Source organism: Diadema antillarum, unplaced genomic scaffold (genome assembly GCF_040938485.1).
Source record: "Diadema antillarum isolate AM-2024a unplaced genomic scaffold, OU_Dant_1.0 seq00000399_RagTag, whole genome shotgun sequence".
In the NCBI taxonomy this organism is placed as follows: domain Eukaryota; kingdom Metazoa; phylum Echinodermata; class Echinoidea; order Diadematoida; family Diadematidae; genus Diadema; species Diadema antillarum.
Window position 1 is genome coordinate 202,218 of NW_027271390.1, and position 15,242 is coordinate 217,459.

At 37.0% G+C, this 15,242-nt stretch overlaps 1 protein-coding gene across 1 annotated transcript in view; it reads left to right on the forward strand.

The window, feature by feature from the left end:
- Positions 1 to 15,242, forward strand: part of LOC139732086 (uncharacterized) — a 300,102-nt gene that overhangs the window by 173,900 nt on the left and 110,960 nt on the right. The gene's annotated exons all lie outside the window — the stretch shown is intronic.

Sequence of the window (15,242 nt, forward strand, 5' to 3'; positions counted from 1 at the left end):
TACTTTTTATTGAATGAACGCCAATGGCAAGGATGAAGGCCCGTTTACACCGAGCACGGTACGGGCAACGGGCCGGGTTTTTGCAATGGTGTGCCAAAAAGGAACTATGTCTGGTTCTATTACAATATCACTTCCCTGGCAATAATTTTGTTACAAAATTGATCTTCTTCTGTTTATTTCGTTGTTCGTGATTATTTAGTCATAGAAATGTTACGATTTTTTTTCCTTTTTGGGCACCATAGCAAAAAACAAAAAACAAAAACAAAAAAACGGCCCGTTGCTCTTAACGTGCTCGGTGTAGACGCGCCCTAAGGGTTCGCTAACCGCGGGTTGTATACATTTATGTAACGGCCCAGACTAAAACCACATAATGTCACTGACTCCATTTTTTTTTCAATGAACCAAAAATATGTCCTTTGGGTTGATCGTCATCTTTTTTTTTTTTTGCCTTACATTGAAAATTTATCGTTTTTCTACCAAATATCAAAATTTTGCGGCTTATAACGAAACTGAAATAGAGATATTGAAGTTTTACTGGACCATTAGCTATATATAATTTTATAGCTTAGTAGATACTGACACTTATTATGTAAAAATGCAGAAATTCGTTTTTAGCCTACTTTTGGAAGATTTCGAACTGGACGGTCTTTTATTTGGATTAGACAAACATCATCCAATCCTCTCCTACCTTGGAAAATTGTCTTTCTATTAAATTCTCCTCTCACTCTCCAACAGACACCCAGTGATGACAGCAGCTCAGAAGACGACAGCAGCTCAGAAGACGAGAGCAGCCAAGAAACAGGTCAAGGGTTCTGGGCAAGAAAACTTCCCAGCTCCGGACGAATCTCAGACAAACAACTAAGGAAGCATGATACTATTAGTTACTATTAATAACTATTATGTTACTCTTCGAGGAGTTGGTTTCTTGAGAGGACCAGGACAACAAAGGACACATGCAAGAGGAAGAAGAGAAAAAGCAAGATAAAGAAATCAAGCAGGAGAGGGGAACAAACCAAGGCTTAACATCATAAAAAGAGGAGACACAAAGTTCTTTGGAATCATCTTCTTACTTATGGTCTTTCTAATATGTCCTCTTTTGTCCTATATGCGGTATCACTATTAAAAGGCTGCGTCTTTCAGCCAGGACCTGGCAGCAGGGATGAGGTTGCAGAGGGCAATCCATCCACCTTCCAGGCAATGAAGCGTGCAATCTTCCACCAAGTGGTCTGCCGTGATCTGTCCATGGAGCTACTTTTAGAGTAGCCCCATGGTGTGTCTTGGAGAATGATAAACCAAGTCCGAATGAGGGGGGGGGGGGGGGGTGGGTGGTCCCGAAGAAGAAAGACATTGAACCAAGATTTAAAATTCGGGAACAAAACGAGGAAGGACATTAGTGTCTATGCTATGAAATTGCATGAAAACAAAATCTAATGAGGAACCTACGCACTTAACAACCCCACATCAGTTTTGTTTTTAGAGAGCCGCAGTGAGATAAAACATTAACAACAGAAATGTGAGAGCTCTATATTAATTTAACTGAGACGTACTCTTATGTACCGCTGAAAGTTGAAAAACACGCAGAGACTACCAGCTGGAGACACTGCTGACACGTGATAGTACCTTGTTGAGATGTCATCATGCATGGTTGAATGACAAACCTTGTTGGCCAGTCTTGAAGAGACATCTATTTCATGCGTTTTCTCTACTTGTCTTAATTATTTTCTTCTTCATTATAGTGTTTGCAAACACTTTGTATTTGATTCGAAAATAATGAATAACATCTAAATCTGATATGATTTTCATCACAGGATACAGTTAGCAAGAGTACTAGCATAGTATACTGAAAAATAACAATACGCACTCTCTGAGTGAGTACTAGCATGTATAGCAAGCGGTTTATTTGTTTTGTTCTTTCAACTCATATAGGGAAAATGGTATCATGCTCTCTTGTATCTTGTATTAAATTTTAGTGTAGTTCACAGTGAAATAATAATTGTATGAATAGGAATGGATATCGCTTTAATTGTGCATGTGAACATCTGTAATATACTTTTACTGTACGTGGTCTCTTATGAACTATCTATGTTATTGCTCTTACATTGGTTGATGTATACAGAATATTTTGATTTTTATACGTTGAATAGTAATAATGAGATGATAATACCCTATGTGGGCACCATGCACTACCAGATTTATCATGCTGACAAAGGTGAATATTGGCAATCCATCCGAAATCAAGTTCTATACTAAACGACACAGACACAGACAGATATACAGACACACACACACACACACAAACATACACACACACACACACACACACACACACGACGTTCATAACTATTACATTGTGAAGAATAGTAACTTGTTTGGATGACGTCTATGGATTTACTAAGATTCCCATTGCTATCCTCGAATAAGGTACGTACGCAGGTACATCAACATGCTGTTTATACTCACTCCGTCGAAAAACCTATAGATTAAGTCTAGAAATTTCTGTTACAACATATGTGATTGCGATGCCTATATTCCTCCTAAGTTGTAGGATATTTATTTTAGAATTATTTCGTATTGACTCTTGATCATTTTTTTTATGTATTTTGCACAATATTGCGACTTCAACTGAAAAGAGAAATTCAGATTACTGTTGAAGAGAGTAATTTTGTGTTAACAAAGGAAATTAAAAAAAAAGAAACCTTGTAATACGGAGACGTTGAAAAACAAGGGCATTACACCTCGATGATGTATTGTATTGCACATAGGAGCTTTGGCACAATATCATTCTGGCACATAGAACCGGGAGTATAATCTTATTGTTTACACTCTAGTCATACCTGACAAAAGTCATCCAATGATAGACGAACAAATATTCGTGTAATAAAAACTAATTCGATTAGATTGGTTTTGGTTGTCACCATTGTCGTTGTTATAGACGCTGGCGTAAAAAAAAAATGTATTCGGTTTGGTACGATGAATTTTGTTGTAGGACATATTAATGGTTTCAGGCAGTTTGAAATAGAGCTGCATATGCATGAAAAAAAAATGATAACACTATTGCTGTTTTAGACCGTCTTTCGATATGTAGGGCTATTGTGTGTTCAAAAGGTGTATATTGTTCTGGTGAGACAATTTCGCATTACAATGTGACAGGTTTACTTCACAGCTCGTGGATACCGCATTAATACGGTGAGATTACCGCCCTCTGTAGATAATACTTCATGTCGTATTGATTTTTGAACATCTGATCTATGCCGCGTTAACTAACACTAATGATACAGTTGAGTGGACACCCTTGCTGTCCTTGGGGCTTGAAGCCCACATGTATGCTTTCCATTTTGATGTGGTACCGGTCCAACTTCGGGGTTTGGGTTCACTCCTTTGAGAGTGGGTTAACACTCCTGTAGGAGAACAAATTCAATTCGAATCTAATCAATCCGATCAAGTCAACATGATCCTTGTTGATCAGTCTTGTAGAAACAACTCTGTATCATGTGCTTTCTCCACTTGTTTTTTCTACCCCTTTTAAAAATGTTTTGTTTTAAATTACTTTGTATTTGAGTAAAAAAAAAATATTGATTTATGGGCTTCAGGATACAGATAGCAAAAGTACAAGTATACTAAAACAAGTAACAATACGCACATTCTGAGTAAGTAGCGAGTATACCAAGCTATTTCTTAGTTTTATTATTTCATCTCATATAAGAAAATTGGTATCATGATTTAAAAACATGTCATTAACTGCATGTATGCTATTTTTGATTGTTTGTGTAGTTTATGTAAATAGTGTCAGTGGTAATTATGATTGCATGAATAGGAATGGATATCGTTTTTATTATGTATGAGAGCACCTGTAATATACTTCTCATATGGGACTCATGTCTCATAGTCTTTTATGGTGTATTTCTGTAATTGCTCTTACTTTACTTCATGAACAGAATATTTTGAATTTCATATGTTGAATTATAGTAATGACATGATTATACCTTGTATAGACCACATGGACGACCAGATTTGTTATGCTATCAAAGGTGAATATCGACATTCCATCCGGTGTTTTTTAAATTTATTTATATCAAAATTAAGTTCTGTATTTCTACACGACACAGACATAGACAGACAGATAGACAAACAGACAGACAGACACACACACACACCCACACACACAGCGATCTTAACTATTACATTGTGAAGAATAGCAACTTGTTCGGGTGAAGACCTATTATGCACTGCCAGTAGACTTACTACGAAAAACATTGCTGTCCCCGAAAACAGTACGTACGCACGTAACTATGTAAACGTGTATCCTGTACTCACTCCATCGTAAAACTTTGTAGATTAACTCTAAGAAATCTCTTTTACGAAATATGTAATTGCGATGCCTATATTACTCAAACGTTGTAGGAAAGCTATTACAGACTTAATTCATTATTGACTCTGGATTCTTTGTTGTTGATGTTGTCGGTGGTTTTGTACAGTATTGTGACTTCAACTGAAAACAGATATTCGAATTATTGTTGAAAGGAGGAATTTTGTGTTAAAAAATGAAAGAAAAAAAAACTTGTAATACTCGCTGGAGACCTTGAAGAACGAGGGCAGAACACAACGATTATACATCACATTGCACATAGGATCTTAGGAACAGCATTTGTTTGGCACATTGGACCGGGAATTTATTTCATTGCCTATACGTTCTAGTCATACCTGACGAAAGTCTTCCAATGACACCCGGACAATAATCGTATAATAATGATAATAAAAAATCGAACAAATAGTTGTGTTAAGTGTGGTATAGGATTAATTTCGTTGCAAGACATATTGACGGTATCAGGCAGTTTGAAATAGAACTGCATATGCATGAAAAAAAAAAGTTATAGCATTATTGCTACTTCAGACTGTCTTTCGGTATGAAGGGCTACCGTGTGTTTAGAAGGTGAACATTGTTGTGCTGAGACAAATTTGCTTTAAATTGTGACAGTAGTACCTCACAGCTCTTAGATACCGCATTAGTGCGGTGACATTGTCGCCTTTTGTCCAGTTCATGTTTATTAATGATTTTTGAACATAATATCATTGCCGCGTTAACATACACTTATGACACACTTGAGTGGACACTCTTTTTGTTTCCTGAAGGTCACATGGATGCCTTTCATTTTGATGGTTTCTGGTCCAGCTTCGGGGTTGGGCTCACTACTTTGAGAGTGGGTTAACACTCCAATATGAGAGCAAAATTCAATTCGAATCTAATCAATCTAATCGAATTATCATGATCTGCTAGAAATTGGTCGCCTCAAAAGCCTAAGAAATGTATGAAATACAATGTATATCTGAACCTGACGCAACATACTACTAGTATGTTGAAGAGGAGGATTCCATCTTCACAAGTAAGATCAAACAGACTTCCAATGATAACTCGTTGCTTGCCTTTGCCATCCTCTAGCAATGATTTAGCGATCGTTTTCATGGTTTTAATTTTCTGTGAAAGGAATTACAGTCTTATCATTTTCTGAGCTCTTCCCCGTCATTCATGTACGATACCTGATGTTGCATGCTGTCGTGGATTACTAGTAGTATAGTGGTTTCTAAGTCTCCTCACCTTTCGAGATTCAAACAGTAGATATACACTTTTTTTGTGCAGGAAGGGCAGATATTGTGAAAAGTCGATTAGTTTTATGGAATGTTGTATAAGCGATTGCTATGCATGTGTATATGAAAATAACAGCATAACAGCAGTACAGTTTGTACTGTTATAATTGTCATCTTTGTTAGCACTGTGATTTTGTGTGTGTGTAATTTTATGGACTTTTTTACCTTTCACCTTGTAGAGCGTAATTAACACTAGTGTTCGATCTTGACTTACATTTAAAATTCATGTATACCTTTGGTGCACTTTAAAAATTTCGATGTTACATTAAACCCATGGCTGTAAAATCTAACAAATGGTTATGTGGATCAGGTGAAGAAAGTACGTTTTGATCGTGTTGAAAAGTTTTTACTTAACACTTGCTACTGGTGTTAGCTTGACACTGAATAGCTGGTGATATTTTTGTCATTGCGATGGCGTTTATTCAACAGTTGCACTATATGGTGTTGTTTTAATACCCCTGATGTTGATGTTGAAAGTATAATGTCAGCCAAGTGTCAATTGAAACAACTCCAACTGGTGTTACAGTGGTGTCAAATTTGTTCACATCTTTTTTTTTTTTTTCAAAGATCGAGTACTATTTTATCATTGGAGCATTCTTGTTCGCCTTGTTGATGTACAAAATCAACAGAAAGAACAATAACAAAATACATGTCGACAACAACAATATTACGTATATATACATAATGAAGTGACACCCGGTGATGTTAATTTAACAACAAAAATGCGAGCCGAGAATTTAACACCAGCTCGATGTCTCATCTTTAACACCCGACTCTTTGCTGGGTGTGAATTTGGAGTTCACAACTCAACGCTGTGACAAGCTATTCAGAGTACACCACAGCATAATGAGTACACTGCCTATCAGGGAAAGGTCACTGACTTTTGACCTTTATCCTTAGCGGACTTCACCCATATAACACATGACTATTATGTCCTGGTCTGCATTTCGAGGTGCTGCTCAAAGGTATGAGGAGTTATCGGAAGTGCAACATTATTTTTTTTTTGACAACAACGAAAACGACGATGGAATTAAATATCGACGTCTCACTTCCGCTACTCAGAGGCGAGGCAGTAAACATTTTCAATGTACAAGATGGTACAGAGTTTAGCAAAATAGTTTAGCTTGTGTAATTAACCTGCGCTTGTTTATACTTTTGTGTTGTGTTTTTCACAAGATAAACATACACTTTGGCAAAAATTCACAAACTCTGAAATTGTATGTACAGGTAATGTACATTTATGTGAATGACTATTCAATTGGCAAGACTAAAGTATAAAATCTTTATGTTCTCACACCAATACAAGACTAAAATCTCTACTTAAATTGTATCCTACTTGTCTGCTTCCGGTATACTAACGAACACGATCTTTGTCACGTATTAGTTACAACTCTGCACGTAAGGTTCAAAATATAGTACCACTTATAGTAATATAGTACCATAATTTGATATAATATACAAGAAAATGCTACATGTATAAGTTTATGTCAATAACTGTTCAATTGCCAAGACTAGGATAGAAATCACACACATTATCACTTTGTCATTTACACCAAAACGAATACAAGGCAAAAATCTCCACTTATGTTGTATCCTACTTGTCTGCTTCCGGTATACTAACAAACACGATCTTTGTCACGTATTAGTTTTAGCTTTGCATATAATGTTACAGATAGTATCACTACTTCCTCTGGCCATGCAAGTTCATAGAAAGTTCCTGTTTCAGAGGAACTGTTGAATCTGTATAACAGAGTCTGATAATAAAACACCTTCTGTGATACCCATTACGTTGCTCATGGCTTTGTCGTATTTTGTTTTTGTTTGCTGTAGTGTTATATTTCGAATTTTTCTATGCCAAAATTCCCCAGTTAAGTGACGTCACGAAATACAATGAAACCTCGTTGAAGCAAGGTTCTTTCCACCAGAATTTACTGTGTTAATTTCACATCTTGCTATGCTATTATTGCACTTTCAAATGTGACCCTGCATCAAGAAGGCAGAACAAAAAACAACAATGATTAAAAGAGTGTGCTGTAATCATGCAGACTGCTACTTGTGTTGGACAAAATTTACTTTGCAGCAAATGATGTTTCACAAGGAGTATTATTATCTTTACATAGTTGTAAGGTGTCTGCTACAATGAAATACAACTACAAGGTTTATTTCAATACTGTTAATAATATTAAAAATAGTAAAACTGTTACAATCTAATTCAGCTTCAAATGTGATCAAACTCTAAATTATGCAAATGTTAAGTGAGACCTTGATATGAGTCATGCATATATTTTCATTTCAAGTAATACAAATGTGCCAAGGTATTTTTGCTTCCTTGATGTATATCGCAAAACATATTGAATCATATACAGTAGTTATACCATGCCATCTCTTGAAATACTACTTTTGAAGGTCATTTCTCTCAAACATTTTTCTCTGATTTGTCGGCAGCCATATCAATAAATCGGTAACACTACATTACTGTCCAACTGAAAAGGCATGTTACAAAATTGTACAATTCACTCCTGTTATAAGAAACACCAATATTTTGTAAACAATAAAGTAAAGATTCCAAAATCGACAACTGTATATTTGTTCACACACCATAATTGTTTGGTTATTTAAGAAAAAAAAAACTAGATATATATAAAACAATATAACAAAAGGACCCTGGTAAACCACTTGTGACGAGAGCTACATTATAGCGGGAGTTCCCTGTACAGGTTGTGATCTATTTTGCCAATGAAGCATTGATATATAACCGGCTGCATGTCTTTCCTGTTACTTTCCGTGTGGCAGAGATAGGGCCTACTCTTTGGTGTGTTGGAAAACTTATGTTGCAATTATCCATTATGAGGAGAAATGTTATGTATGGTAAAAGAACTATTTTCCACCTTCATGCATTTGTGTCTGCATTTAAATCTCGTTAGTATTAGCCATGTAGTGCAGAATTATGCGCTATTTAAGAGTTTGGTACTAATTCGTTTCATTCTAAAATAATGAGGGTTTCAGTCGGGCGCACGGCACGAGACCGACACCCACGAGTCATACAGGCACAAGTCACACAGCTTACCAGTCATACAACTCACGAGTCACACAGCTCACAAGTCATGCAGCCCATGAGTCCGACACTAAGTCAACAAGGCCCACGAGACCGACACAAATACGCGCCGTGTTGTATGAAATATGTCGAACCCGTGGTCTTGTAGCTCATGGCTGAAACTGCTGTTAAGTTTCCGTAAACATGACACTGAGTTGGATGGCTTAGGGTTTTCAACATCCTGATTTTGTGCAAATGGTAATGAATATCTAGAACTTGTAACTTTACTCGAAATTGATAACAGCTTTTTTTTTCAGTTCCTTATCAATGACTGTTTACGGTTTATATAAATTTTGCTTGCGACTGTTTGCGTGTGCTTTGGGAGATTATTGATAGATTGTTGATGTCCAATAACAATCTAATTTACTCTCAACTATGCTTTTTTTCTTTTGTTATTCGGAGATGTTATACTTAATCTATTATACAAATATAAGTCATGGGAGGGAAATTAAAGATCATACCCCTAAACACCTGTGTCATATCTGGCACGTGCATTACCCTCCAGAGTAGTAAAAACGCCTAGTGTAATATATATATTATATTAGTCTAATAATTTTTTTTATTTCTGTCATGTTGTATTTCAATCACATAAGTTGCCCCTCTCTCCTTATGTAGATGCGACGGACATGACAGATTAATATTTTTTTTTGTTTATTCCTCAACATAGACTTTGTAATTTTTGATACTTTAATAATCTGTATTGTATACACATGTATCTATACACAACACACACAAATATAAAGATATGTTTCAACATTCTTTATATTAATAAACAATTTAATACGTATCTCCCATGAGTCTTTCGTCTAGAATACGAAGACACACGTCATAGAAAAAAAATGTAACAGCTTGTGTCACAAAATGATGTTACAGAATGAGTTATCTGAACTTACATGCTGTATATGGGTAGAAAATACGAAGACATAATCATAAATTCATCATAAAAATCATAAAACTAGAAATTTCACTTTGGCGACTGGTATGCCTCCGCCATAATGGATGGTTCTCCTAATAGGTCTAGATAGTACATGTGAACAATTTGTGATTACATTTTCACAAAATTGGCAAAATATTAAAGTGACAAGTTTGTCACAAATGTGTTGAATGTTCACTTTCCTTCACCTTGATTTAACTGGATGAATAGGAGAGCAAGTATTTGGGGATTTAAGGACTTGACTTTGACCCGTTCATACACATTTATGCATCAAGTAATTTCCAAGGTATGGAGAAAAGGTGCAGTTTCTGTATTGAATACATTTGTAGTAAATTGTTACCATTTTCATTTGGCGTTCGACCCTAAAATTCATAAGATAATCACTGCCAGGCAGAACATGCATAAATATGTAGTACGTTTCAAGATAACTTGAGCCACTTCCAAGATATGTTGGAAACTCTAGAACAGCACTTTCACTTGATCTTTGACCTTTTGACCTCTGAGGCAAAAATAAAAGAAAAAGAAAAAAAAATTCCGGAGAATTTCTAGATTATAAAAGCATATACCATGGGTAAAAAAAAAATAATAATCCTGCTGGCATTGCATAAACATGAGGGAAATGGAAAATTTTGAAGTGTTGCACCTGACCTTTGACCCCTGATGTTTGACCCCCATGAACCCTACATTCTCTAGACAATCACTGTCAGTGAGAACATACTCTGTTCCATGAAGATACCTTGAACAATTACCAAGGTACAGAGAAAAAAAAAGAAGTTTTAATATATTTACTTAACCTTTTGACTTTTGACCTTTGACCTCACGACCCAAACTTTCACAAAAGAATCCTAATTGGGTAATGCATTTATACATTAAGTTTCACGAAAATATCTTCAGGCATTGTGTTGATATGGTGGAAATAGTGACATGTTATGTATTTGACCTTGACCTTTTGACCTTTGACCTTCAGCATGTGCACCCAAAAGTTGATAGGCACAATTTCACCCCCTGATACACATACATGCCAAGTTTCATTAGGATACCTCAACAGGTTTTGATAGTTACCTTGTCCACAAAATTCATTACGGACGGACGCAAGGACGGACGGACGGAAGGACTGAAGGACGGACAACCCGAAAACATAAGGCCTCCGGCACCACTTCGTGGCGGAGGCATAAATATTGGGTATGGATTGTCTTTAATTTGTTTGCCTCTATTCCTCTGTATGGAGGGAGGCATATTGAAGAAAATTTGTACTACATTAATTATCTTCATCACCTCTGTTTATTGATTTTAGGAATATATTGCTTAAAAAATAAAAATCGCATACATGAACAACTTTACCAGTAACCTCAACAATCTCTTACATTTCATTCCAAAGCCAATATTTTCTAGTTTGTTGTGCAAAATCTATTCAATATTTCTGTTCTCTCCGGCTCCCTCTTACTATCATACTGTTCGTCCCAGCCTTCCATCTATTTTCCAATCTTCGTCTGCTTCCTTCTTAGCTGTCTGCCTTCCCCACTCTATCTCTCTTTCTATTCTCTTTCTTCTCTCTGCTACACTCCCTTCCTCTTTATCTCGGCTCACTTCGCTATTACCCAATCTTCCTATTTTCTGACTTCATTTTTATTCATTCAAACATTGTTCCTCGCTTTTACACACCGTATTTCTTCCTTATTATCTAATAATAAAAAAAGTGAAAACACGTAATACATGTAATTATAATGATTACATATTATTTATAGTCCTGTTAATAATATATGTATTTTTGTAAATAAATAAACCTATGCGTGTGTATATCAATTACTAAGTCATCTTTAATGGAGAAAATGAACAGTGTATAGATAACGGAACTCTCTTTTGTTAACAGTCCTTTCAAACACAACATAAACATGATATTAAACCTCAAACTTCTTTTCATGTTTTCTTTGTTATATGACCACAAACCGGTACCATCTTCTATAATTACTTGAACAGCAAGATCAACATGAACAAAAACAACCAACCAAACAAACAAACAATTAACAAGCAAACAAAACGAATACAAAATAAGTGAGCAGTGACATTTAACTTGTTTTGATCGGGTTGATTTCCTTTGCTACTACTCAGATGACAGGACTGTGCAGGGTCATGATTATGAGTCGAAAAAGAAGAAAAAATGTGTTTATGTCGGCTACAAACAACTTGTGTGATATCGTGGTGTGGCCTGCTTTGTGCAAAAAAAAAAAGGGCTACAACCATGAAGTGTTCATTCAGGTGTCAGCAATTCAACAATATTTCCAAGTCAAACATTGAGAAACGCCATTACCACTGTACAGCCATGTATTACAAAGGAAGTGAGGCCTACTTGTATAAATATGACTTGTCGCCAGAGTACTGTGGCAGTTAATGACTGTAATAATTGTTATGTAAGTTTCTTTCAACAGGTCACTGAGTCGGATAGGGTGGGTTTTCACTGTCCAGACAATATTCAAGATATTAGAAGTGGATATTTATAACCTGGAATCATACGTTTTATACTCAGAATTTAATGAAACCAAAACCCAAAGAGAAATGTGGATTGAGTGAAAGCAGCAAACAAGCGGTCTGGCAACCCCTTCCCCAACCAGATATTTTGTAAGTTTTCATATTTTGATTATGTACACCCATAGGACATTCATATAGGCCAAGTTTGTTCATGGGCTCCGTGGACACCCACCGGAGGGCCTTTGGACACCCGCCGGAGGGCTCTTTTGGCGGGTCCCTGGGGGCCAAACCCGCCCTCAAAGACGAGGATGACTGGCATTTTTGCAATGAGAAGGGTGGCCCCATCAACTCTGTGGGGTCAAACCTTTTGGGCTTGGTGGGGTAAATTGACCATCAGCGAGCTCTTAGACTAACAGACACCTCCATTTGCACTCAAACCTCTTCCCACGACCATTCGGTTTCAATTCTTACAACGACACCGAAACCATTTCTTTTTATTTTTATATAATAGGTGAGTACAGCCACGTTTCAACTTGCTTAAATGTCTTATATTTATCAAAAATATTTCTATGACATGATTTATTATAATATATGTGTATATTTTTCTAGAGACAGGCTTTAATAATATAAGGCTGTGCCTTATATTCGTTGTCTCCTAACACTATCCAATCATTTTGATTTGTTATACTTCTTATGAATGTTGTTGTAATGATAATGCTTTTGTGTAGTCTAATTGATTGTAATGCTGAATGTTTTCTGTAATATATGTTCATTTGTTTTTAAGGAAGTGTTGAATAAACCTGAAAAGTATTTGTTTAGTCTTTTTCACATCAATGGCAGATGTTTGAATACGAATTTCGATTCTATAATAAAATCTTTAATCTTTACACAATTTTGAATTTAGCATAATTGGCATATCGGAAGTTTGGCTTGATATAAATTCGGCACCAATATTTTAGACCATTACTAAATGTATCGTTCCGATCGTTACTTGGGTAAGGGAGATAGGATTGCTTTCTTCATTAAAAATAGCATCGATATGAAAGTCAATGGTACGCTGAGGGTTCTAAACGCCCACACCGTGTCGTGCGTATCACCACGAAGATTCGTTTGCTGTATGTTTTGTATGGAAGTATTCACATTCCAGCTATGCACCAGTAGACTACTTTACACATAACCTGTTTATTTCCCCGCCAGCTAAGCTGGAAGTGACGTATACTCGACTACAGCATGAGAATATTAGGCCCAAGGTATCATATTTGTATTTCAAGTTTGCTGCTGGTATAGGAGTTATTGTGCTGATCTATATTATCTGAACATCAGTAAATGTGTACGTCATACTACAATGCTGACTACCATCAGGTACATAACGTACTTCGCCTGGGTAGAATTCATTGAAAACTATAAACTATAGAAAGTGGTTCCATAACATTTTGCCATACGACAATAATTGCTGACATGAAATATATGCACGTTAATCCAAATATGATTTTATATAAAAAAAACCTACACTAATCCTCACATTAAAATTTACCTAAAACGCTCTCACAGCCCTTTCACGTGTTCCAGTAATCCCCATCGCAGCCTTTGGAGAAAATAAGACCGGATATACTTTGTCTCAGGAGCAAAAGTGGAATGTAACTTGGAAAGTACACGAAAACTAATCTGGCCATAAGATTTGCGCCTGGGAACAAAATCGACGTATTTCTACTGTCTTTGAAAGAAAGACATTATTGACGATACCATTCACTGGGGTGAAAGTTCAAATGCGAGTTTCTTCAATTCGTCTCCCGCTTCAACTACTGGTCTGTACATTAACAAACATGTCTGAAAAGGGTAACCAGTGGGAATAGAGCCTTTTTTCCTACATGTTTGTTAATTAACAGATCAACAGTTGCGAATAAAAGCCCCAGTCCATAATGGATCCTCAATCTACGCGATGATCCGGGGAGTTCCGGGACAGTTTCGCCCTGCATGGAGCGTCAACGAGCGTTGATGACCAGTCACATAGACATGCCGGATCACTCCGGGGTGATCCGGGAAGGGATTCTTGTTCATTTCCTGATTCCTGTCATCCTTGGGCATCTAGGAGGCGAACACAAAAACTGTTGAAGGTCATAAACATATGGCGTCATCCGGCGGGGATTGCCGTGTTGGTCCGTGTAAGTGTCGTTTAGATGCCATGTAGATTCTGGGTAGATGATGTATAGATGTCGTGTAGATGCCGTGCTGTTTCGGCCTTATCGGTTTAGCTGCCGTGTTGATACTGTGTGTAAAGTCATCAACGCTCGACGACGCTCCATCCAGGACAAAACTATCCCGGAACTACCCCGATCATCGTGCTTATCGCTGAGGACTTTAAATGTGACTATACGTCAGTAAATCGCATCTGAACCTTCACCCATCTGAATGATGCTTATCTTTCCTTCATGTTTTTTTTTTATTTTTTAGTATGCCTTATCCGCCTCATGCCCCACTCACATATAAACACGGATGCTCAAGGATATACACGGTGATCCGGGGAGATCCGGTGAGATCTGGGATAGTTTATACCTCGATGGAGTGTCGACGAGCGTTAGTATGACTGTGTACACGGTATCAACACGGCAGCTACACGAATAAGGCCGGAAGAGCGCGGCATTGACACGGACAAACACCAAGGTGTCAACACGGATCTTTCCTCGGATCACCCCGGATCAGATCCGGGTTTTCCGGGGTGATCCGGGCTGTCTCTGTGACTTTTGCATTAGACTACTCAACATAACAATGCAGGAATTTCGGAGCTTCGGTATTTGATCCATATCCATCGTGTCACTGCCGGCAACCAGGGACAGCCTGGTGGTAATGTCGCTGCCCGGAGAACAGTAGGTGACAGTTTCGAGTCCCACTGATTCCTAATTTTCTGACGTGTTTGTTCATAGCAATTTTCCAACGTGTTTGTTAATCAGCAGTTGCGATCTTGGCAAATGTCATTTTGAAAAGGGGACAAATTGAAAAAAAATTCGCATTGGTAATATCTTTATTTTGTTCTTTCATTCTCGTGAAATGCAAGACCTTCTCGTCTATGTCTGTTTTCCCCTTGAGTTCATGAATTTTACAGAAATC